Genomic DNA, 18113 nt, shown 5'->3' with positions numbered 1-18113 from the left:
TGTCACCAAGTCAAGATGTGGCCACCCACTCATCAATTAGTCAACAAATCAATAATTCTAAATTTTGGCCTATAAAAGGAGGCACTTACCATGTATTGAGGCATCTTGGTTTCCAGATCAAGATCATGCTCTTGCTTTCTCTCTTTGTATTGCTTATGTTTTGCTTTCATTAATATCAAGTTTGTGCACTTCATTTCCTTTCCTTTACTTAGTTAACTTCTTTCTCATTTATGTTCTTATCTTGTTCATTTATGTTTCTTTCTTTCATTATGTTTAGGTAAGTTAATTATGTCAAGGTGAAAAGGGTACACTAATGGTGTAAGAATAAGTATAATATAAACTTAACATGGACCTTAATGTTGGATACTAACATGTTTTATATTTGTTATCTTGTTCACTTTTAATACTTTGCTTGTTAAATGGTTAATCTAGATTTATGTTGTATAACACTTGGTACGACAAATACTAGGTACTTTCATAGCCCATACTATATGGTATAACCGACACCTGAGCTATGAAAGGAACTTGATTTGTTGTTAACATAAGTTATAATCATGAATGTCTGCCAACATTTACAAGTATTAGCTTTATTCAAATAAGATAACTACTGTAATCATGTTAACAATTTATAATCTGATTGGAACCTCCTTTATGTGTGGTTTCCAATTGAGTAATAAGAGTTTATACTATACTTGTTTGAAGTACCATTAGTGGATCCATCTAACCTTGACATTTATTTTTATCGTTGTTTAATCCTTACATTAATCTTTCATCTCAAGTTCTCATTAATTTCTTCATCTTCTTCTTCTTTTATTACTACTACTACTTTTACTACTACTACTATTATTATTATTACTATTTTTATTTATTATTATTTACATTTTTGTTTATATTATATAATATATTTCTTTGATCTTTTCATAAACTCAGTATATAGGCTGGAAACCTGTGACCCGATCTTTTAGATCATTCTCAGGTGTAACAACGCCATGTACTGAGTATTATTATTGTTGTTGTTGTTGTTGTCTTGTTATTTATAATTTATACAATTAACCTCTCTGTGGTTCAACCCCGGTCTTGCCGAGTTATTTATTACTTCGACACTCCTGCACTTGGGAGAAGACATCAAGCTTTTGGTCGTGTCAAGTTTTTGGCGCCATTGCCGGGGAGGTAAATTCTTGTATAAATTATAATATTTAATTTATTCTCTCTTTTCACTTTTTATTTTATCTAACTTTGTTTTCTTTGTTTTGTTTTGTTTCTTTTTCTTCTATTTTCTTTTCTTCCTTTTATTCTCTTCTTACACGTGCATGAGAGTTTGGTCACGTACATTAAGTGGTCGACTTTGTAGGGTATCCTCATCATTTTCAGAAAATATGGCCGAAGAAGATAATCAATCGCTTCATAATGAGAATAATGAGAATAACCGTATGAGAACACTTAGAGACCACATGAATCCCACAGGAACAAGTGCACCCTCATGTATAATTTTCCCTCCTGATGCATCTCATTTTAATTTTAAGCGAGGTATTATTCAACTTTTACCTTCTTTTCATGGTTTAGACCTAGAAAATCCATACTTGCATTTAAGGGAATTTGAGGAGGTTTGTAATACCTATAATGACTCAAATTATAGCATGAACACCATTCGATTAAAGCTTTTTCCTTTTTCATTAAAAGATAAAGCTAAAACATGGCTACAAAATTTGAGACCAGGATCCATTCGTGCTTGGGATGAAATGCAACAACAATTTTTAAAGAAGTTTTTTCTGTCTCACAGAACAAACTCTTTCAAAAGACAAATCATCACTTTCACTCAAAAACCAGGAGAAATATTTTACTAATGTTGGGATAGGTATCGAGATTTGCTTAATACTTGCCCTGATCATGGTTTTGAAACATGGAGATTGGTTTCACATTTTTATGAAGGTTTAACACCTAGAGATAGGCAAATGGTTGAATTGATATGCAATGGAACTTTCTAAGATAAAGACCCTAATGAAGCAATGGAGTACCTAGACTTGCTAGCCGAAAATGCTCAAAATTGGGACACCACAGGTACTTATGAGGCACCAAGTAAAACTCAACCTCATACATCTAGTGGAGGTATGCACAACCTTAGGGAAGATCATGACCTCCAAGCCAAGTTTGCATCTTTAGCTAGAAAAGTCGAAGCACATGAATTGAAAAAGAGTAGTAAATTGAAATTTGTTCAAGACATTGTTTGTCAAATCTGTGAAACCAAGGAACACTCAACAAATAATTGTCCAACTTTGCCTTCTTTTAGGGAATGCCTCCATGAACAAGCTCATGCTTTAAACAGTTTTCAAAGACCCAACCATAACCCATACTCACAAACATATAACCCTGGTTGGAGAAATCACCCAAATTTTAGTTGGAAGAGTGATAGCAACAATGCACAAACTTCACAACGCCACCGTTTCAAGCACACCATAATTTTCAAAATTCTCATGGATATGCACCTCTTTATGCTCCACCTCCTAGAAGAAATCTTGAGGAAACATTGCATGCATTCATTGAAAAGCAGGAGATAATCAACACTCAACTTGCTCAAAGCATGAAAGATTTTAAAGATGCTCTTGCAAAATTAAGATCTGCTCTCAGTTTCCAAGAGAAAGGTAAGTTTCCATCTCAACCACAGCAAAATCCAAAGGGGTAATACAATGCAAATACGAGTAGTTCTGGAAGCCAACACATGGATTAAGTCAAATCAGTCATCACTCTTCGTAGTGGTAAGGTTATTGAAAAACCCATTCTTGAACCTTGTGAGAAAGATGATGAGTCTATCTCTGAGGGTAAGGAAGGGGTTGAACCTGAACATTGCAAAGAGAAGGCTGATTCCCCGCCAGCACTGCCATTTCCTCATGCCATGACCAAACAAAGGAAAATCAATCACAACTTTGAAATCTTTGAAACTTTCAAACATGTAAGGATCAATATACCTTTGTTGGATGCTATTAAACAGGTTCCTTCCTATGCTAAATTTTTGAAAGATCTGTGCACTATGAAGAGAAAACTAAATGTGAAAAAGAAAGCCTTTTTAGCCGAACAAGTAAGTGCCATTCTTCAAAACAATAATGCTTTGAAATATAAAGACCCTGGTTGTCCTACAATTTCTTGCTTTATTGGAGAACATAAAATTGAAAGAGCCTTACTTGATCTTGGAGCTAGTGTGAATTTACTTCCATATTCAGTCTTTCAAAGTCTCAATCTAGGTGAGTTAAAACCAACCTCTGTAACTCTTTTACTTGCCGATAGATCTGTAAAAGTGCTTAGAGGAATAGTTGAGGATGTGTTAGTACAAGTTGATAAATTCATTTACCCTGTAGATTTTGTTGTCTTGGATACACAACCTGTTGAAGCATGTAATTCAATTCCTGTCATTTTAGGACGTCCATTTCTTGCCACTTCTAATGCATTGATTAATTGTAGGAATGGACTGATGAAGCTATCATTTGGAAACATGACATTGGAGATGAATATTTTCAACATTTACAAGCAACCTGGAGATGATAATGATTTACAGGAAGTGGACTTTATTGAAAAATTAGTTCATGATCAATTTCAAACCACTTCTAGTGAAACTAAGATTGATGAATCTGATGATTTGCAAATGGTCTACTTTCAGGAATCAAAGGCATGCAATTGGAGACCACAAATTGAAGAATTGCCACCATGATCAATTGAGCCCATACCTTCAAGTGTTCAACCACCAAAACCTGAATTGAAGTCGTTACCATTTAATCTCAAATACTCATTTTTTGGGAGAAAATGAAACTTTTCCGGTAATAATCTCTTCTAAACTTGATGCACATCAAGAAAGTAAGTTATTACAGACTCTGAAAATGCACAAAAATGCATTAGGATGGACCATAGCTGACATAAAAGGAATTAGCCCTTTGATTTACACACACAGGATTTATTTGGAGGAAAATGCTAAACCCTCTAGAGAAATGCAACGAAGGCTTAATCCTAATATGAAAGAAGTAGTGAAAAATGAAGTCATTAAGCTTCTAGATAATGGAATCATTTATCCTATTTCTGACAGCAAATGGGTAAGTCCTACCCAAGTTGTACCCAAAAAGTCTAGAGGTACTGTGATAACGAATGAGAAAAATGAGTTAATTCCAACTAGGACTGTTACTGGTTGGCGCATGTGCCTTGACTATAGGAAACTTAATTCTATGACTAGAAAAGATCATTTCCCTTTACCTTTCATGGATCAAATCCTAGAAAGAGTTGCAGGTCATGAATTTTATTGTTTCCTAGATGGCTATTCAGGTTACAATCAAATTGAAATTGCATTGGAAGATCAAGAGAAGACTACTTTCACATGTCCATTTGGTACTTTTGCATATCGAAGGATGCCTTTTGGATTATGTAAAGCACCAGCCACGTTTCAAAGATGCATGCTTAGCATATTTAGTGATATGGTTGAACGTTTTCTTGAATTTTTATGGATGATTTTTCTGTTTTTGGTGATTCATTTAATGATTGTTTGACTAACTTAGAAAAGGTTTTGAGCAGGTGTGAAGAAAAGAATCTTGTACTGAATTGGGAAAAATGTCACTTTATGGTAACAAACGGCATTGTACTTGGTCAAATTGTTTCATCAAAAGGAATTAAGGTTGACAAATCTAAAATCGAGTTAATTGCCAAATTACCAACACCAAAATCTGTTAAAGATGCTAGATCATTCTTAGGACATGTTGGTTTTTACATAAGGTTCATCAAAGATTTTAGTGTAATATCTAAGCCCTTGAGTAACCTTTTAACAAAGGATAATATTTTTGAATGGACTGAACATTGTGAAGAAGCCTTTGTTAAACTTAAAAACTTGCTTACTTCTGCTCCTATCATTCAACCTCCTGATTGGTCATTACCTTTTGAAATAATGTGTGACGCTAGTGATTATGCCATGGGTGCTATCTTGGGACAAAGAAAAGATAAGAAACCTTATGTGATTTACTATGCAAGTAAAACTTTAAATAGTGCTCAAATGAATTACACCACCACTGAAAAAGAATTACTTGCAGTAGTATTTGCTTGTGATAAATTCAGGTCTTATCTGGTTGGCTCACCTGTTGTTGTTTTTAGTGATCATGCAGCATTGAAATATCTTCTTTCTAAGAAAGATTCTAAGGCTAGATTGGTGCGGTGGATTTTGTTACTTCAAGAATTTGATATCACAATCAAAGACAAGAAAGGCACTGAAAATGTTGTTGCAGATCATTTGTCAAGATTGACAACAGATTCGAAATCTAACATCACACTAATCGATGACTATTTTCCCGATGAATCTTTACTTTCTGTTTGTACGATGCCTTGGTTTGCTAATATTGTTAATTTTCTTGTTTCAGGACAATTGCCAGCTCATTGGAGTACCCAAGACAAAAGAAAGTTCTTGAACGAAGTGAAGAACTTTTATTGGGATGACCCTTATTTATTCAAATATTGTCCTAATCAAATATTTTGAAGATTTATTCCTGACAATGAGGTAAGTAGTGTCATTAAATTTTGTCATTCTGAGGCATGTGGGGGTCATTTCTCATCAAGAAACACAAGTGCCAAAATCTTACAAAGTGGATTTTACTGGCCCACCATGTTCAAGGACTCATATGCATTCTGTAAGACTTGTGAAAATTGTCAAAAATTAGGATCTATTTCAAAACATCACATGATGCCTTTAAATCCTATTCTTGTCATTAAGATCTTTGACTGTTGGGGTATAGATTTTATGGGTCCATTTCCTCCATCATTTGGTTTTATGTACATATTAGTCGCAGTAGATTATGTTTCAAAATGGATAGAGGCAATTCCAAGTCGAAACAATGATCACAAAACAGTGATAAAGTTTTTGAAAGATAATATTTTGAGTCGATTTGGAATCCCTCGAGCCATAATAAGTGATGGTGGAACACATTTCTGTAACAAGCCATTTGCTTCTTTAATGAAGAAATATGGAATCACACACAAAGTTACCACCCCTTATCACCCTCAGACAAGTGGACAAGTAGAGCTTGCTAATAGGGAGATTAAACAAATCTTGGAGAAAACAGTGAACCCTAATAGGAAAGACTGGTCTTTAAGACTTAATGATGCACTTTGGGCTTATCGAACTGCTTATAAAACATCATTAGGTATGTCACCTTATAGACTAGTCTATGGAAAACCTTGTCACTTGCCTGTGGAAATTGAACATAAAGCTTATTGGGCTATTAAAGCTTTCAATTCAAACCTTGATGATGCTAGTCAGCTGCGAAAATTGCAAATAAATGAGCTTGAGGAAATAAGAAATGATGCATATGACAATTCAAAAATTCATAAAGAAAGAATTAAAGAGTTTCATGACAAGAAAATACTGAGAAAAGCATTCAATGTTGGTCAAAAAGTCTTGCTTTATAATTCTCGACTCCATTTATTTCCTGGAAAAATAAGATCAAGATGGAGCGGTCCTTTTATTGTGAAACATGTGTATCCATATGGGGCCTGTGATATTGAGAATCCAAAGAATGACAATGTTTTCAAGGTAAATGGGCATAGTTTGAAAGTTTATTTTGACAATTTTTCGGTTGAAAATGACTCTATTGAATTGAGCGATCCTATATATAAAGATTGATTCTTTTTCTCACAATGTTTTGTGTTTTGTTGTATTTATTGTTTTGCTAGTCTCTCTTTCACCCCGGTCAAATGGCAGATAACGGTACTCCGTGACTTAAGTCGGTTCTTTTAGTTTCCCAAATAACTGATATTTGTATATATTTGTACAATTCTTAGCTCTTTCTCCCTTCTTTGAATCTCTTCTCTAATTCTCTTTTGAAAATGGACACCACTCTTGAAAAATTGAAAAAGTATTTTCCCGCTTTGCCTCCAAATGTGATTAATAAAATTTACCGTGCTAGGTGTGCAAGATTGAGGTTGTTAATGAATCATGGAATTCCTGAAGATATTCACTGGCTAATTGAAGCAAAAGTTTGATTATCAGGTGAGTCCTCCAATTCTTTCATTTCACACATGCCTGGAACAGGTAAAAGCACTTTTGCAAAGAAACGTCGTGCAAAACGACTGAAAGTCTGTCACAGATGTGCCAGATGGACTTATAATGCGACATGTCATTCTTTAGGAATGGTATATGTAAACTGTGAAGATAAAATACAATTCATTAAGGATGGCCTGAGTAAAGGGTCTTTAGATAATCTTTTGTTGACCCTTGAGATGCATCCTAGTGGAGATGTGCATCGTGTAATTCATGCTTTATGGCCACAATTCCATAAAGAACATGATCGACTTAGTCTTGGGAATCTGACTAAAAAAGACCATGTTTGCCAGTTTTTAAGAAAACTGGATGGGAAGCCTATCCCCGACCCATAGAGGGCGTTTAAGCCGTTCTTGGACGTAAAACCAAGGGAAGATGTGAGCCACAATCACAACTACCTGTACATACATGCTTTGTCAAAATAAATAAATAAAGAGAGAGAGTGTGAGACTACAGCTGGCCTATATATAGGTGGTATGATTGCATTTTCACTTTTTCATCTATAAATTCTTCTCTTCCTTCCGTTCATTTCTACCCATCCCATACATTCATCAAATATAGAAGTGTGTAGAAATGGCAGGTTCCTCAAGTCATCACATAAGAAATATTTGTGTTTTTGGTGGATCCAGCCCTAGGAAAGAAAAAGAGTTTTTAGAATCAGCAAATCATCTTGGTCAAGTACTAGCTGAGAGAAAGATTCATTTAGTGTATGAGGGAGGCAGCCTTGGGTTAATGGGAGGTGTTTCAATGGCTGTATTTTTAGGAGGCAGACAAGTTTTGGGGATTGTCCCCACAGCTTTAACAAATAGGGACACCATTGGAAAAACAATTAGAGAGGAACTACAGGTCCCAACAATGTCTGATCAACTGAACGCCATGTTTAGCCATGCTGATGCCTTCATTGTCTTACTAGGTGGTCTGGGCACAGTGGAAGAGATCTTTCATATTTCATCTTGGGCCCAACTGCACATTCACCATAAACCTATAGGTTTGTTAAATGTTAATGGTTTTTATGATAAGTTGCTATCTTTCCTTGATCAAGCTGTGGAACAGGAATTTTTAACATCTTCAGCACAACAAATCATAATCTCTGCTGCTACTGCTAAACAATTGATTGACCAACTACAATCTTTCATCCCTGTCATTGATCCCTGCATGAGTCGCCTAGATTGGTCAATTAAGGAAAGCCGTAAAAAGCTTAGATTAGATTTGAGCCTTCATTTGTGAAACATTGTGTCTTGTGGTTTTATTAATAGCATATTATTTTATTTTGTTACTTCTTATATTTGTTTAAGTGTGTTTCAGGTTTGTCATTGTTCGTTGTTTCGGGTGATGTCTTCTATACTCTATCTTTCTACTTTAGGACATTGAGGACAATGCCTCGTTTTGGTTGGGGGGAGAGGGTAGTAGTTTAAAAAAAAATAACCAACTAACTGTTTTTGTTTTTAAAAAACCATTTGGCAAAACTGTTATTACTAGGATGGCAGAGTAAAGAGAAATTATTCTTGAGACACATCTTAGTAAAAACTTTCTAATGGTTATTTGCAATATTCATAACAAGGCCTATTAGAATATGATGCGAACCTCGTGATCACGTGGTCACGCAACCCACATGCAAAGACACCAATTCCCGGAAAGCCAAGTAAATCAGGTTTGATAGGAGTGTGACACAAAGATAACTTGTACCTAGGCACCAGCACTATTGGAAACGAAAAACCCCCACCCAACGAATATAGATTCGCGAACGAGAAGTATAAGGATGATGCCATAATGCCAGTTGTTCTTCGATAAGTCGTTTTCAATTCTTTAGAGAACCAAGGAAGGGAGATTATCTCACCAACACACACACACACAAAGTGCGGCAAACAAGAAGTTTTATTAATATGAATTGTCTTCTTACATGTCTGGTTATGCCCTTATTTATAGTGACTGCAAACTAAAATAAACCCTAATGGACCCCATATGTGGACTTATATGATGCCCACTTACAATTAAACCCAAATAATATAAATATACCCTAAACTAAGAAGAAAATAACATTAAAATAAATAAATCTAAATTTAATATCCTAAATATGATAGGATCAGATTTGTAGCCCTTGAGAAGTCCTATATAAGCTAGGAGAATCAAATCTGAAGGTAGAATTAGTTCTGAAATCTTCTTTCCTTTTTGTAGCTAGGATGAATAAGGAATCCTTGCAAGAAAAGGATTCTGAAACATTTATGAATCCTTGCCACACTTGGAAACTATGTTGCAGCCCATTAAAGATCTTTGTAGAATTAGGAGATTCCCAAAATAAGCTGCCGCATCCTTTTAAGAAAAGAATCCTAGCCAAATAGGAAGTCCACAAGTGAAAAGGAAGTAAATAACAAAACCCGTATAGCCTCTGTTGACCCGTGTTTGGATGTCTTTCCGAACTCCGATTGACATGATATTTTAACCCAAGGTACAAAAACATGTCAGGAGCCTCCACGTAAAATTTCAGCCCGATCCAACGGTGGGATTGAGAATTATGACTATTTCCGTAAAACTGGATAGTTGCGCATTTTACATCAAAATCCGAATTTGACCTTGGCTGGATCGTATCAGAATACTTCTTGAAATATTCAGGTTTACAAACTCTCGCATTGTTATCACTTGATTCTGCTCATATACTCATTTAACAAGTATTATTAAACCTTCATTTTCACACACACACTTTAACATATGATTGTGGGTTGCACATTGGATTATTACATTATTTATGTTCTTTTGTTGAAGGTAACAACTAAGAGAAAGGGATAGTATATAATTTGCAAAAAAAAAAATATTGATAAAATTGATGATAATAAAAACGTAGATAAGTTTGGTTTCGTAGCCTCCCTAACCTAAGCAATTAAGCCTAAAGGGGTGTTTTAACACCTAATACCCTAAAGTCAACTGACTTGGGAGCTATTGGCCCAAAGCTTGTTACATGGGTTAAGGAGAAAAGCTTAAGGGAATCAAACATTGCACTATTTATGTATCAGTATCTGCAACCCGAATTGTTAAGCTCGTAGGGGTGTCTCAACACCTAATGCCCTAAGACCAACTGGTGTGGGAGTCATTAGCCTAAAACTCGTTACATGGGTTAAAGATACATTGTGTTTTAAGTTGTATGTGTATATAAATAAAACAAAAAAATTAAAAGAAGAAAGAAGAAAGAAAAAAAAAAGTAATAATAATAATAATCCCAACCCAAGGAAGTTCACCCTAAACATTTGAACATAATATTGTTTTCTTCCAACAAAAGCCCCATCATCTATGTTTTCATATATTGAGCACATAAAAATAAGATTTATTAATATCTTGTTTAAGAACTATGAAGCAGGAATATAAATTTAATGAGAGTTTGTTTATCTAGATAGATTAATGGAAGTTGAATGATGAATGCCTTGCTTTGTGAAACTTGCAAATTGTTTCTCTATTTTAACACTTTAGATTACTAGGGACTAGCAATAAGCTGGTTGGGGGGTGTGATTAGTACTTAAAAGTGCATGTTTATCAAGGTTTTATATCATCATTTTGCACTTGAAGTATCAATAACTCCTTAACTAAAGCATGTTTTATAATAACAAGTTTGATACTATAAGATACCTTAATTTATGGTAAATGTTCATCTTAAATGCAGGCCTATCACATAAATAAAAGGATTGAATGATGAGTTTAAGTATTGAAAGTGAAAGGACAAAGAGATGGCCAAACTTAGAAAAGAGATGCTGGTGCAGTCCAAACCGGAACATTGCTCGGTAATTGGATCATATCTAGAGCTCTAGATCTCGGATTTAGGTCCATTTTATATGGATGGAAAGGTAAGACAAAGACCTACAACTTTCATGAGGAGCCCAAGATTTACAAAGGCCGTTTTGAAATCCAAATTGAAGGAACAACGAATAAGTCCGAAGTTGTCCTGCAGCCCAGACACTATTTAGTGTTCAGCCCATATCTTGAGTTCTAGAAGTTCAAATCACCTCATCTTTTTTTTTTTGTTGGAAAGTTGAGACAATTTCCTAGAACATTCCTAAGGATTCTGGGCATATTATGATGTTAGCAATGACGTCTTGATCAGACAAGAAGATAAGGATTGTCACCAAGTCAAGATGTGGCCACCCACTCATCAATTAGTCAACAAATCAATAGTTCTAAATTTTGGCCTATAAAAGGAGGCACTTACCATGTATTGAGGCATCTTGGTTTCCAGATCAAGATCATGCTCTTGCTTTCTCTCTTTGTATTGCTTATGTTTTGCTTTCATTAATATCAAGTTTATGCACTTCATTTCCTTTACTTTACTTAGTTAACTTCTTTCTGATTTATGTTCTTATCTTGTTCATTTATGTTTCTTTCTTTCATTATGTTTAGCTAAGTTAATTATGTCAAGGTGAAAAGGGTGCACTAATGGTGTAAGAATAAGTATAATATAAACTTAACATGGACCTTAACGTTGGATACTAACATGTTTTATATTTGTTATCTTGTTCACTTTTTAATACTTTGCTTGTTAAATGGTTAATCTAGATTTATGTTGTATAACACTTGGTACAACAAATACTTGGTACTTTCATAGCCATACTGTATGGTATAACCGACACCTGATCCATGAAAGGAACTTGATTTGTTGTTAACATAAGTTATAATCATGAATGCCTGCCAACATTTACAAGTATTAGCTTTATTCGAATAAGATAACTAATATAATCATGTGAACAATTTATAATCTGATTGGAACCTCCTTTATGTGTGGTTTCCAATTGAGTAATAAGAGTTTATACTATACTTGTTTGAAGTACCATTAGTGGATCCTCTAACCTTGACATTTATTTTTATCGTTGTTTAATCCTTACATTAATCTTTCATCTCAAAGTTCTCATTAATTTCTTCATCTTCTTCTTCTTTTATTACTACTACTACTACTTACTACTACTACTACTACTACTACTACTACTACTACTACTACTATTACTATTATTATTATTATTATTATTATTATTATTATTTATATTCTGTTTATATTATATAATATATCTCTTTGATCTTTTCATAAACTCAGTATATAAGTTGGAAACATGTGACCCGATCTGTTAGATCATTCTCAGGTGTAACAATGCCACGTATTGAGTATTATTATTATTATTATTATTATTACTATTATTGTTATTATTGTTGTTGTTGTTGTTGTTGTTGTTGTCGTCTTGTTATTTATAATTTATACAATTAACCTCTCTATGGTTCGATCCCGGTCTTGCCGAGTTATTTATTACTTCGACACTCCTGCACTTGGGAGAAGACATCAAGCTTTTGGTCGTGTCAGTCTCCACCAGCACACAGCAGACATCCTATGACTCTTAGACTGCGGCAGCCGAAGACAACTAATCTGGTTGCTTCCGCTGCCGCTACTTCTACCTCCACACGGGTACTGTATTCTCCCTCTTTTGAGCCTTTTGCATTCTCTGATGCTGACCGGTATGCAGTTTGGCATAATGCTATGTGATGAGATCACCATTTTACGTGAAAATTGCACTTGGTCTTTGGTTCCATTTCATCCTTCGATGAACGTTGTTGGTAGTAGATGGGTATATCGGATCAAACGTCATGTTGATGGTAGTATTGAGCGCTATAAAGCACGCCTGGTTGCTAGAGGTTTTACCCAGCAGGAAGGTATTGATTATTCTGAAACCTTCATTCAGTTATTAAGCAGGCCACTGTCCGATTGATTTTCTCTATCGCGGTTTCGCGAAATTGGAAGATTCATCAGCTTGATATTCATAATGCCTTCCTCAATGGTGTTCTTGCTGAAAAGGTCTACATGAAACAGCCTCCAGGTTTTGTTGACTCTTCTCTTCCATCTCATTTGTGCAGATTGCACAAATCATTGTATGGTTTGAAACAGGCACCGAGAGCATGGTACACTCGTCTAAGTGATTTTTTGCTCTCCATCGGTTTCCAAGCTTCCAAGGTTGACACCTCCCTGTTTATCTTATCTGATGGTACTAATATCTCTTATCTTCTGGTGTATGTTGATGATATTCTGCTCACGGGTAGCAACTCTGCTATGCTCCATCACCTTATACAGTTACTCAGCTATGAGTTCAAACTTCGTGACTTAGGTGAAGTTCAGTCTACCAGTATGGGTTTAATGTTGCGTCAACATAAATATATTCTTGACATCCTCACCCAAGCTGGTATGACTTCCTGCAAACCACTTGATACTCTTGTCTCCCCTTCGAAAGTCATTTTATTACCGGATCATTCATTCTCTGATCCTACATGATTTCGTCAAATCGTGGGTGCTCTTCAATATCTTACCTTCACCCGTTCAGATATATGTTTTGCTGTTAACAGAGTTTGTCAGTTTATGCATGCTCCTACAGAATCTCATTGGGCCGCTGTCAAACGTATTTTACGATATCTTAAAGGTACAACATCTTATGGTTTCCATATCACTTGATGCTCCTCTTTTGCTCTACATGGCTTTACAAATGCAGATTGGGCTAGTAGTATTGATGATCACAAGTCTACGAGCGACTATCTTGTCTTTTTTGGTCAGACGCCGATTTCTTGGAAATCCGGCAAGCAACGCACTGTTGCTCACTCCTCTACTTAGGCTGAGTATAAAGCCCTTGCTGATGGTACCGCTGAAGTCATTTGGCTTCAATACTTGTTAACAGATTTGCAGGTTCCCTCAGTCTCTGCCCCTACCATTTGGTGTGATAATCTTCGTGCTACCTATCTCTCAGCAAATCCTATCTTCCATGCTCATACTAAGCATGTTGAAGTGGATTATCACTTTGTCTGTGACCGTGTTGCCAAGAAAGAAATTCAAATTCGTTTTGTTCCCTTTTAGGATCAACTTGCCGATGTCTTCACTAAACCGCTTCCTGTTGCATCCTTTACTGCTTTTCGATTCAAACTTCGGGTTGATCCCCCACCCTCAGCTTGAGGGGGCATATTATAGAATAAAATTCTAATATAGGATGTTGTAATCATTACTGCCTCTATATAAATAGGAAGATTGGCTAAGGCACAACCCAACACATTCTATTATTCTCAACTCAAACCTTTATTTTAATAGTCGCTCTCTCATATTAAAAAAATATGCTACTAAAAAAATTATGTTATTAATTTTAAAAAATAATATTGATTACATTTCTAAATATACTCTGAATCAACTAAACACCATGGATACATGTGAGGCTAGATCGAGTTGCTAAAAAGCTACCCGCGGTAAAATATATATATATATTATATATATATATATATATATATATATATATATATATATATATATATATATATATGAAATTAAGAATCTTGCCACGCTTGTTCCTTTACCTAGTCAACACAACCGGCTATCATTGAAGGAGCAAACTGAGAAGAACAGTGCTGCTGTATAGTGTATACCATATTATCAGTTTCAAATTTTCAATGCACACCCATACAGCTCTCTTATAAAGCATATGATAAGTCAGACCATATTAGGACACATAACTTCTGATACATAAAGGCCAAACATATCTCATACTCTGAGTGGAAAAGATGGCCAAGTTTTGTCTGTTGTTGTGTTTTAGCCTGCTGCTGATTTTCGGGTTTCCAGCTATTGGCTCTGCAACAAAGGAAGAGATTGGCATGTATGAGCTCAAGAAAGGAAATTTCTCTATGAAACTCACCAATTAGGGCGCACATATTATCTCCCTTCTTCTCCCTGATAAATACGGTACAGTTTTTCTTCATCCATTATTTATTTCTTGAAATTTATTTGTTAATTCCTTATTTTGGGAACGTATGACATTGCATTTCAGGTTCAAGAAGATGCGTTCTCATGCTAAAGTTTTGTTTCTTGCTTTTGTGTTAATTAACAAATTAAAACAGGAAAGTTCGCTGATATTGTCCTTGGCTATGATACTATTAAGGAATACAAGGTGAGATTTGTTCTTCCTTTCCTTTCTTTTCCTTGTTTTTGCTTTGGTTTTATGAAAGTATATGATTTCACATTCTTTTACAAATTGATCCACATTGTTGATTGTTCAATTTGTGTCTTTCTCTTTCAAGCCAATGGCACTCAGAATATATAAGATGATGGGTTCTTCTGCAGGACCACGACTCGCAGGGCAAAAAAAGTTATTAAAATTCCGTTGGGTTAAAGCTAGATCAGCTAGCTGTATAATTTGTCGTACTGAAATATGTGTCTTCTCGATAGTCTGAGGAATTATTATTATTATTATTATTATAGTTCATATTTATCACTTCAAAAAATACTTTGTCGTGTCTGTTCACACTTGTCTGATTCTTCTTACAGTACCGTCCCTCTTCGTCTTATCTCGTGCTGCATTTATTAAATATCATAGGTTGATGCATGTTCATACGACAACGCAGAGAATAATACCATATGACATTTATTAGATATGTATCATCTCTTGGTTAAATTCAAAAGTCAAATCTTTATCTTGAGAACTGCATTATTAAGTCTCAAAATAATAAATTTTTGTGTGCAACATTAAAGTATTCAAAGGCATCTTTTATTCCTTTTAATATTAATGTTTTAATATAAAAGTAAGAGAAAATAAAATATAATTAAAAATTATTTTTAAAATTAAACAGACTGTCCATATGAAACTTGTTTAGAAAGAATAATAAAGCATTTCCCTTTTCTTTTCTTTAAACTTTTAATTTTTTCCAGCATGTAAATATTTTCATATCTATAACAATCATTAAATCAATTTCTTTAATTGCTTTTCCAAATGCAACGAATTATCTCTATAAAATTCTTGACTGATTCTTTTTATTATGAACAGTCATTGGATGTTAGTGGTACAAAACATTGTCAAGGAAAAAAAAAAAAAAAAAATATGGGTAGCAGATTAATTTGCTGGCTCTTCGAGATATACGAGTGGAAGATGCTTTTAATTAGCAGTGGATTTCTTAATGATCGATTTTTTATTTACATTTTAAAGAAAATCCATTCTCTTAAATATATCTCGAAGAGACTAATTTGTTTGTTCTTGCACTTCATCCTATACCTCATTGCCATTGTAAAAGAACTAGTTTAAATGGTTGGTGAGATCATGAAAATAGTTTTGGTCATAAAATTAAAAAATCATTTTAATTCAAAACTTTAAACTATATATATATTTTAGTAGTCATGCTCTAAAAGTTGCCACTTTTATTTTCTTTGTTTTCACTTCATGTATATCGGATTGATAACGTTGTGCAGAATGATTCATCAAACTTTGGAGCCACTGTGGGACGAGTTAATTGCCAATAGAATTGCTGGTGCTCAATTTACTTTGAATGGAACTCTATATAAACTAGTTGCTAATGAAGGGAAGAACATGCTTCATGGTAAAATATACATCTTACTACACCTTCGCTAGCAAAGTAGAATTTTTCCCCGTATTGATTGATTTTCTATCAACTTGAATTGAAGAGGTATCTTTTTTTTTTTTTTTTTATACTTTTGGCACTAATTGCTTCCATGGATATCAGGCGGCCCTAAAGGATTTAGTAAGGTTGTTTGAAAAGTGAAAAAGTACAGCCCTGAAGGACGTACTCCTTGCATTGTCTTTGCCTATCACAGCTTTGATGGTGAAGAAGGTCAGCATAGTCTGTCAAGCCATAATTTTTCACACTAGCTACAGGCTCAACACACACACACACATATATGTGTGTGTGTGTGTGTGTGTGTGAGCATAAATGACACCTACAACAGAAATTAAAGCTATGAAACATTTTTCATATACACAGGATTCCCCGGTGATCTCCATGTAATTGTGGGATCCAAGCTCCTTGGGCACAACAAGTTGCTTATAACAATGAAAGCAAAAGCTCTAAACAAGGCCACTCCGGTTAATCTAGTTAACCATGCCTATTGGAACCTTGGTGGACACAATAGTGGTGATATCTTGTCAGAGGAAATTCAGATCTTCGCTTCGCACTACACTGCTGTTGACAGCAAACTCATTCCTACAGGAGAGATTGTGACAGTGAAAGGAACACCCTATGATTTTCTCAAACCCAACACCATCGGAAGCAAGATCAACAAACTCACTAATGGCTATGACATCAACTATGCACTTGATGGAAGTGGAAACGACAAGTTGAAGAAAGAGCAATTGTGCATGATAAGAAGTCTGGAAGAATGATGGAGATATTAACAAATCAACCAGGTGTGCAGTTCTACACAAGCAACACTTTGCATCAGAAGGGAAAAGGTGGATTCGTGTATGAACCTCATGGAGCTCTTTGTCTAGAGACTCAAGGATTTCCTGATTCAGTAAATCACCCCAACTTCCCTTCACAGATTCTGAATCCAGGGACGTTCTATAAGCATCAGATGTTGATCAAGTTTTCGAATTTCTAGATAATTCGGGACACCAAACTTTCAAATGAAAAAAACAAGATGATTGTGTGTTTTCAGAGTGCTTTTGGCATAGTTTCGAAATTGGAGATCATTTGTACTTTCTATCATCTAAAGTCATGTGATTTTGTTGCTCAATGAAATCAATAATTGCTGCAGAGTGCAGAGATGTTGAATACTTCATGTATAATAAACAATCTTCTTGGCCACCTTTCAGTACTAAATGTGTTTTTCGCTTCGTGGAAGTAATTGCGGTTGAGCTATTTTCAGGTTCGCCACCCCTAAAGGAATGTGCCAGAAATTTAAACCTCAGGGTTTGAGATAGAGCTTCGAATATATTCCAAGCATTTAACTTTTAGAACCTGCTCCTTTTTATTGGAGGATCTAGTGTAGCACACATGCAATAATACATTGTGCGTGTTGCATTGGAAACTACAGGTTGAGTCCAACAGCATGTTCAACCCCCTTTGTAGTGGAGCTAGATAATTTGGCTCGAAAAACATATCAATAAGAACAGTTACATTTATATATGCTATCACCGAATGCATAAATTTTGATATGGAATTATAATTATTATTATTATTTTTGAATCTCTAACGGTTAAGACTATTATTGTTCTAATAACAAGCAATAGAGAGACCAATTGGATTCTTTAATTCATTCCTAATTTTATTAATATTGCTA

General features: G+C 34.9%; 1 pseudogene; it reads left to right on the top strand.

Moving 5' to 3' along the window:
- Window positions 1-14475: 14475 nt before the first annotated feature.
- LOC118055119 (uncharacterized) lies at window positions 14476-17653 on the top strand (annotated as a pseudogene).
- The last annotated feature ends 460 nt before the right edge of the window (window positions 17654-18113 follow it).

This window comes from Populus alba, chromosome 4, assembly GCF_005239225.2.
Source record: "Populus alba chromosome 4, ASM523922v2, whole genome shotgun sequence".
In the NCBI taxonomy this organism is placed as follows: domain Eukaryota; kingdom Viridiplantae; phylum Streptophyta; class Magnoliopsida; order Malpighiales; family Salicaceae; genus Populus; species Populus alba.
The sequence above is the reverse complement of the archived record's forward strand: the minus strand, read 5'-3'. Positions and strand labels throughout refer to the sequence as shown.